General features: G+C 35.5%; 1 non-coding gene and 1 pseudogene across 1 annotated transcript; one reads left to right on the forward strand and one right to left on the reverse strand.

The window, feature by feature from the left end:
* Window positions 1-4,582: 4,582 nt before the first annotated feature.
* On the forward strand, window positions 4,583-5,661 carry LOC107860929 (annotated as a pseudogene).
* A 2,823-nt stretch (window positions 5,662-8,484) lies between these two features.
* Window positions 8,485-8,589, reverse strand: LOC124896410. The gene has a single exon (XR_007052773.1). It is a non-coding gene; the product is annotated as a small nucleolar RNA R71 (small nucleolar RNA).
* Between the last annotated feature and the right edge of the window lie 521 nt (window positions 8,590-9,110).

Below are 9,110 nucleotides of genomic sequence, written 5' to 3' on the forward strand. Positions count from 1 at the left end.
TATTGCAATTATGACCAATTTGATTTCAGTTATGTCCAAATCTAATAGATAGACTAAACTAAATTAAAATTCAATATGAATTAATACTTCCTTTAATCCTGAGCTTCTTGACTTAATAAAATCAAATAAATATTTCTCCAAATAAATTAATTTTTGAGAAAAACTTTTATTTAAATCAAGAGTTTATCCATTTAGATTAATTTTCAAACTTAATCAGTAAAAGTCCAATTTTGATAAAAATATTCATTTAAGTAACAAAATTTATGCAATTTTGCATATGTAAATACGAAAACGTATAATCATTAATTAAATGATAAAATTAACCCAAATAAATATTTTAGAGCACATTTATCTGAATGAAATAAATATTTTAATTTTATTAGAACTTGAAGAAACCCAGGGTTAAATTTAGTCGTGGAGGGCAAAAATTAGGTGTCAACAATAAGTTTACTAAAATTTCCTTAACTATTATAAATGTTAAAGTTATCAATAATTATTAATAAATTAACTAAAAATAATTTTCTTCCTGCTAAATTGGTCAAAATTTCCTTTTTCGAGGAGAACAAACAATAGATGAGCACAACATAATCGATAAAGAATGGCATTATATGGGATCTCAACTTGCAACATAAAAGTATAGATCAATAAACTGTTTTGTAGACTTCATGAAGAATGCAGTTACAAAGACGAATATTAAGCAATTGACAAAGAAAGCCAACCAAAACCAATCATCAAGCATTGCCATTCTTAGGCAGATACCGTTCATCAGGAAAATCTTTCTATATGCAAAATATAAGTTGGGTACAATAGAAGAAACCAAGCTCAAAATCATGAAATCCCGGTGTGCCCTGATATAAAGCAATAATTAATTTACCAGACAGAAAGTAATAGAGAAAGACTGAAAGCAGAAGACGTATTTAGGGATAAGTGTAGTTAAATAATATAGGAAAGGGTACAATAGGATTAAAAAAGATTTAGTAAAGGCATAATTGAAAAAATAAATTAGGTAATCATGGAATACCACCAAATTAGTGGTTTAAAAAATTAAGGATTTCCATGGTACCCTAACCATAGAATTAAACCATACCATATCATATATTTTGAGAAACAATCAAAACAAACATGATATTGTTACTAATCATACCGTACTGTGAAAAACCACCATCCAAACAATCTGTTTGAAATCTTCAGTGTAGTAATCTAAGCTGACTTGGCATAGCAAGATTATGAGAAAGTTATTAAGTATTGCACATGCATTTAGTTTAAGAACAAGGACGTACTAACATGGTATCAGCAACAAATTGCAACTAAAAATTGGTGAACGATGAAAAAAATCAACACTTCTAACACCCAACCTAGTGTCACCCAAGATTCCGCTGGTAAGATGACCATAAAAAAATAGGAATCCCATTAACAAAATTCAAGAGGTGACTTCCGAGGTTGTGTCAAATGAAAGACTTACATCCTAAGAATAATTGCATGCCAATAAAGCAAGAGAGGATGATATAGGGTCCTGCCAGAAGCTGTCTTACTTCGGTAGAGAGTGGGTTATAAAGGTTAATATAGGTATGAACACCATTGAGATCTTTGGCCAATGCTTTGGGAAGGTGGAGGTCACACTTACCATTCTAGAGGGGCACACTTTTGAAAATATTGAAAGTATCTGAAATGACATGGAGTGGCATATAAAAATCGAGATAACGCTTATAAAAACCTTCACTATCTTAGAGTGCAGACTTATAGGGGATTTGAGAATTATTAATAACATGAAGGCATATGTGGAGACACTCATGGAGCAGGTCGATGCAAGTGTGAATGAGACAACCAATAATATTATTATGATGGGGAAGCCAAGATCGAGGTTTCCAAACCATCAAAGTTCAAAAGTGTTCATGATGTACAAGTAGAGAACTTTCTTTATTACCTGGAAAACTACTTAACATACGAAGTAAGGGATGATGAGAACAAGATAAACACTATTGTGTTGTATGTATTAGAGATTGCCATGATATGGTGGTGAAGAAAGATGACTAACACAAAGAGAGGTCTGCGCATCATTACCGCGCGGGATCAATTCAAGTAACAATTCTACCAAAAATAATATTATGTACAAGAAGAGGCGGAAACTTGAAGTTGAGCATTCACAACCATCAAGGAGTTCACAGACCTTATGCTTTGAATTCTAACCTCACCAATGATGACTTATTGTTTCACTTTATGGACGCGTTGTAGAATTAGAATAGGCATGAGTTACAAAGCTAAGAAGTCACGAATATTGACTAAGAAATTGTAGAGGCTGAGTCTTTTTATAAATTTCAGTTATGACAAGTATGACAAAGGCAAAGGTAAGGATCAAAGGCTAGCGATGCCAAAGGTAGGAGAGACTGCGACAAAAGTATAGAGACCTACGAGAAAAATGAGTTCATAGACCCTCCCAAGTCTTTAATTAAAAAAGAGGACAAGTGGTTTCCATAATGTTATTAAATTTAAAAAATAAAGTCAACAACTAGGACAGTTGTTCGACAACTGCATTAGTTGTCTCAACAACTTCGGAAAGTTGTCGAACAACTTCACACAGTTGTTGAACAACTTCGCAAAGTTGTCGAATAATTTTGATAGTTGTTGAACAACTTCGCAAAGTTGTCGAACAACTATCAAAGTTATTGAACAATTTTACAATGTTGTTGGAACAAAAATATTTTAAAAAAACTAAATTTTTTGTCCCTTTAACCTAATTTTTAAAACTTGAAGGACCTCACTTAATTGGAAAACTTGTTTGTCCCTTTTAATTGAGAATCCCAAGACCTACCAACATGACGCAAGACTTAAGAAGACTTTAAGTTCAACTTCATAAAGTCAAGTGGGTGACATAGTTATGCCGATAAGAAAAGATGTAACATATACAAGGGGCTGTATAACTTTACGAATTATTCTGACTCAAGAAATCTTGGTAATATGGTGTGTGATAAGAAGGAGTTGTTAGAGTCCCACATCAGTGGGTTAAAGGGTCCTTGGTCTCCTTACATGGTATTAGGAAATCCTTCCCTCATGAGCTAGCTTTTGAGGTTGAGTTAGGACCAAAGTCCATTTCTTTATCATGATATCAGAGCCAGGCCCACCCAATTTATTATTTTCTATGTTGGGCTCCCCATCTTATATTATCCACGCTCCAGATGTCCAGCCTTAGATGTGCGTGGGGAGGGGGGAAGAGGGATGTTAGAGTCCCATATCGGTGGGTTAAAGGGTCCTTGGTCTCTTTATATGGTCTTGGGCAATTCTCCCCTCATGAGCTAGCTTTTGAGGTTGAGTTAGGCGCAAGATCCATTTCTTTATCAAGAGTAGACACAGAGAGATAGTCAGGTACCTCACCATAAGGTATGATTGGAAAATGTAGGATACTCAATCTGTAGTCAAGTGACGTGTCACTCATTTCCATAAATATAGGTTTTCGAATACCAAAAATATATATTACACTTAATTTACTAAACAATATTTCATTACTCAAATTAAAATCATACAAAAATATTTCTTTTTAAAATTTACAAATGTTTCAAAAACCAAATAAAAAAGTCAAAAGAAAAAATAATTTTAAGTAGGAAAAACAAAGTTTTCACCACGGTACCACACAATAATGAAAATCTTTTAATTGTTAGAGCTATTATTTTATAACATAATAATTAAACAGTGTAGCAATTACAATGACCTGCTTGTTTGTCATAACATAATTACAGTATAATTACAAGTATGAGGCCTAAAGCAATTGTTTCACCCTCTAGTTAACTCTGGGTGAACCTAAAATGGTCAAAATGTTTTACAATCTTTTGATGGTATATGTATATACTTTTGAAGTTAAAAAAAGTACTCTATTTAAAAAAAGGATCTTTCTATGCCTAGTCAAGTTGCCACCTTTTAAACCCTAGCCACCACTAAAAATAGCTATTCAGAATGCTAATCGGCCCCATTTTATGGCTGGCCAGTTACTACTTGTGATCAATCCTGTGAATTTCTCGTAATACCCCTCTCTAAACCCATCGAGCCTAATTATTTGCCTATCGTTTCCTCCCCTACACACACTCAACCTCAACATAGAGATAATACATAGATTTGCTGAAACCTTTGAATGTTAATGCTCCTAAAGCCCAAACCAGTCATTTAATGGAACCTATATCGATCAAGAAACTCACTTATGTTTATGGCATTCCTAGAGTAATGTGTCCTAAGAAATATGTAGATCCTATGAACATGATTGAGAACCTTCAAAATACGGTAATTGGTATATCTCCCATGGATGCCTTGAGCTAGAAGAACTTAGAACCCTTATACCTAAGCTTATTAAAGTGAGAGGTGATTTTAAGATAGGGTTTTAAGGAATAGACATATCAAAATAAGGTTTAATCTAACAGAGGACTTTGTAAGCATTATATCAAAACATATTTATTACATCACTACAAAAAATGGATACTAAACCAGAGTTAAATAATTGAAGTTGGAAGATGCTAATTAATTGCTTAATTAATTAGCATTTCCAGAAAAAACTCCTTTGCTGAAAAAAACTTTTTGGTATACTGAGAGAATATTAATCATGTGTGGTGGCTCAATAATCTCCAATTATATAGCTCCTAGTAGGACTTCTCGCCAACTTACCACCGAGTTGCTATGGGGCCACACCGATCTGAGTAAAAAGCTCAAAAATCTTAGCAATTATCACTCCAAGCCTTGTGATCTGAAGTAGTTGATGACTTCAAAGAATTCTCTGATGATGAAGATGACGTTGAAGTCGATGTCAAGCCATTTTCTTTCTCTGCACCCAAAAAATCTACTGGCTCCAAATATGTGAAAGTTATTAATTCAGACAAGGATGCTGCTAATAGATCCTCTAAGAGAAAGAGAAAGAATCAGTATAGGGGGATCAAACAAAAACCTTGGGGTAAGTGGGCAGCTGAAATACGTGACCCAAGGAAAGAGGTTCGGGTCTGGATGGGAACCTTCAATACTGCAGAAGAAGCTGCCAGAGCTTATGATGTTAAGGCTAAGAGGATCAAAGGCAGTAAAGCTAAGGTAAACTTCCCTGATGAAGCTCCATCACCTGCGTCCAGACACTCTGTTCAGCTGAATCCTCAGAATGGCCTTCCTAAGGAGAGCCTGGACTCAGTTCCGTCTGACTCAACTATCATGAACAGCGTGGGGGATGGTTATTATGATTCTTTGGGATTTCCTAAAAGAGAAACCCACGATAAAGCAGTATGCATATGAAAATAGGAGCAGTGCTTCTGCAGATACAGGATTTGGCTCATTCACCCCTTTAGTTGGTGCTTCAGCTAGTGCTGATATCTATTTCAACTCTGATGTAGGAAGAAACTCTTTTGAGTGCTATGATTTTTGTTGGGGAGAGCCATGCTCTAGGATTTTGGAGATATCATCAATTCTGTCTGCTGCTGTTGAAAGTAATGAAGCTCAATTTGTTGTAGATGCCAATCCCCTAAAAAAGCTGAAATCATGCACTGATGTGGAACTCGAACACTAACACTATATTTTTTTTGCACATATGAAGAATAGGGTGGTGCAAAATACAATTACTAGTTTCATGACCTCACTTGGCACCAAAATCCATTTATAGGAGGATACTGAGCAGGAAGTCACTACATTTTATAAGGGATTGCTTAGAAAGTCAGCATAGAGTTTGACCAGTGTCAATACTACTATTATGAATAATGGAAATACTTTAAATTGGGAGAAACAAATAAAACTTGTAGCTTCACTATATTTTATAAGAGATTGCTTAGAAAGTCAACACAGAGTTTGCCCAGTGTCAATACTACTATCATGAATAATGGAAAGACTTTGAATTGGGAGAAATAAATAAAACTTGTAGTTGGATTAAAAAAGGAGGAAGTAGATAAAGATTTAATGTATATCAATGATATGAAGGCTCTTGGACAAGATGGTTCTAATGAACTCTTTTTTTAAAAATGCTTGGTCAGTAAGAGGAGGATATCACTTAGCTGTACTATAATATTTTGAAATGAAAAACAACATTTTATTCACCCACATCCCCAAAGTTGAGAATTCTACTAGAATTAGGGAGTACAAACCGATTTCGTGTCACACAATAGTTTATAAGATCATTTTTAAAGTTGTCACAACAAGGTTGCAGAAAGAGATGAGTTTTATAGTAGATCCTAATCAATCGGATTTTATGCCAGGAAGGGAAATAAATGATAACATTATCTTAAGCCATGAATTAGTGAAAGACTATGAGAGGAAACACATCTTTATACGATATATGGTGAAGGTGGATATGAAGAAAACATATGATTTATTGGAATGGAGCTTTTTGGAACAAATCTTGTATGAATTAAAATTTCTAGCATTTGTAATAAAATAGATTATGCAGTGTGATACTACTGTCACTTACTAAGTTTTGATAAATATGAAAGCTATTGTTCCATTTCATGCTCAGAGAGGGTTAGGTACGGAGACCCCTTGTCACCCTCCCTCTTCATATTGTGATGAGTGGTGAGTTTACCATTCATTCACGCTCATTATTCATACACATTATCCTATTTTAAATGAATAAGTGAGACAAAATCTATAGATAGATGCACTAATATCCACTCTTTACAGGCATAAAGTTGAGTAGACCAAAAGATATGGATGGGAGCTGAAAATGATAAAAAGAGAGCAAAGAAGAGTGCAGCTGAAGACCTGAACTACATCAGCCTCAGTTACCACGATCGCAGTCCTCTATCGCGGTTGCGGTCAGTCAAGATGGTCAGAGCAACGCGGTTGCAGCACACAACCACGATCGCATGGTTGCGGTAGAGGAGAGCCGTGTGCGATTGCAGTTCAGTGGAAATATGCCTAGGGGCATATTTTTAAAAGCACTTAGATTCATCCCAAGCCATATTTAGGCAAAAAACCCTTTCTCTTTAAGCATAGCTTAGCTCATAAGATATCTTGGAATTCTAGACTTGAAACCCTAATTTGGGCGAGTGTGTAATTAATTTTAGAGGCTAAATTCTTGGCATTTTTGTAAAGAATGAATGCTTTGGATAATCCTTATGGGATATCTCTCTTTACTTTCTTCATGAGTAGCTAAGTTATTTAGTCTTGAGATTATGTTGACCTAAAGTGTAATTATATGGGTATTGTTGTGTTTGTATTGATTTTTATTGTTGAGGATGGATTCCACCATTGATTGAGCTTATGGATTAGAATTTGATGGGTGAAAACCCCAAATCTCCAAATGGGTTAGATGGGTGAAAGCCCCAAGCTCTAGAAACCCTTTATCATCCTCAAAAGAGGGATAAAAGTGACCATTAGGTAACCCATAACATCCTCGAAAGAGGGTTATAGGGGGATAAGCTAATGGTGGATAATTGTGCCTATGGTTTACTACCTTTTGCAATCTTAGAAATAAGTGTTTTAGGAGTGTAAATCATGTCAAGAGCATCATCCTAGAAATAGGGATGCTTGATTGAGGTTTTGGGTGATTATGAAAATATGTATACTTGTTAGGTGCTCAAAATTTCCAATGGGTGAAATCGTTGTGGTTTTGTTGAAAGATTGACCCCAATGAACTTTGACCCAGCCTATCCTTTAGTTAACAACTAAAATTTCATGAGGAACCAACATTAATCCATATGCATTACCTCTAGGTAGCCATAATCCTAAGATTTACTCTAAATCTTGAATTTTAATTAAAAGTTATATTCACCAAGTGCTTGTTAAAGTTTTTTGTGAAGAATTCCCAAACAAATCCCCCCATTTTATTTTATATGTAATTTTTGTTAGCATTCTGGGTAATGTCGTAGTAATTTGAGCACCCATAGTGTTTGAATTCTATAATTCACTCCTTGAGATTCTACCCCAATTCAAATTAGGTTACTTGACAACGACCGCCTCACCCTTCAAACATGGGAGTGAGTTAAGCGTTATCAAAATAGCTTCGTTGCCGGGGAATGAAATATAAATCCACTTGTGTGGTGTCATTCTTACTTGGTGATACTCGGAGTGGTGTAATTTATTTTATTTGTTATTTTTGAATCTTTTGTAGGTGATCAAAGTATAAACGGAGCAATGAGAGATAATGCAAGCAATATGGGCTCTCTTGATGCCCCTCTTGATGATGAAGGCTAATTAAATGAGGTGGGACAAACAAGTGCAATTCGCATTCCGCCAACCAACGAGAATGGAGTGTTTCATGTGACTAGCTTTATGCTTCACATGTTGTAAATGAAAGGGTTGTAAGGGGCCAAGCATATGAGGAACCGAATATCCATTTGAAGTACTTTGTGGAAGTTTGTGCTCCATTTAACATAGCACATATTACACAAGAATCCATTTGTCTTAGACTTTTTCTATTTTCACTAACAGGTGAGGTGGTTTTATGGCTTCCGTCACTTCCATCCGGCTTAATTACATCATGGGAAGAGCTTACTGTGGTGTTTCTTAATAGATACTTCCCACTACAAAAGATACTTCAAAAGCAGATGAGATTGTGAACTTCCAGTAAATGAATGGAGATCCATTATTTGAAGCTTGGGAGAGGTTTAATGGAAAGTTAGCCCAATGCCCAAATCCTGTAGTTTCGAAAAAGATGCTCCTCAAAATTTTCTATAGGGCTCTTGATCAATTAAATAAAATGGTGGTGGACAATGTGGTGGGCGGTTCTATAGTGAGTTTGCATCATCTTGCGGTCTTTCGATTGATAGGAGAAGTATCAAAACAAAATCGAGGTTGGCATACCCAAGACACCAAATCTTCCAAAGCTTCTTCTATCACGTCCATGGAGACTAATGAAAAAAAGAAAATGAGAAGAAGAAAAGGAGGAGAACATGGCCAGAAATAATGACTCAACTTAAACTCTTGATGAAGCATGTTATGGGTACACCCGTGAAAACGGTAAATGCCATAGCATCAAAATCTTATGAAGAGGATGAAGAGGCAAAGAAGTTGGATGAAGAAATCCAGTACTTGGCAAAATACTCGAGGGATTCCTACCCCACCTATCAAAGGCAAGGTAGGAACCAAGGTTAGATGGATCGTGAGCGGGATCGAGATTGGAGAGATCATGAACGTGACTATGACCATTATGTCTCTCCTCATGA

The sequence above is a fragment of the Capsicum annuum genome, chromosome 2 (assembly GCF_002878395.1).
Source record: "Capsicum annuum cultivar UCD-10X-F1 chromosome 2, UCD10Xv1.1, whole genome shotgun sequence".
Lineage (NCBI taxonomy): Eukaryota > Viridiplantae > Streptophyta > Magnoliopsida > Solanales > Solanaceae > Capsicum > Capsicum annuum.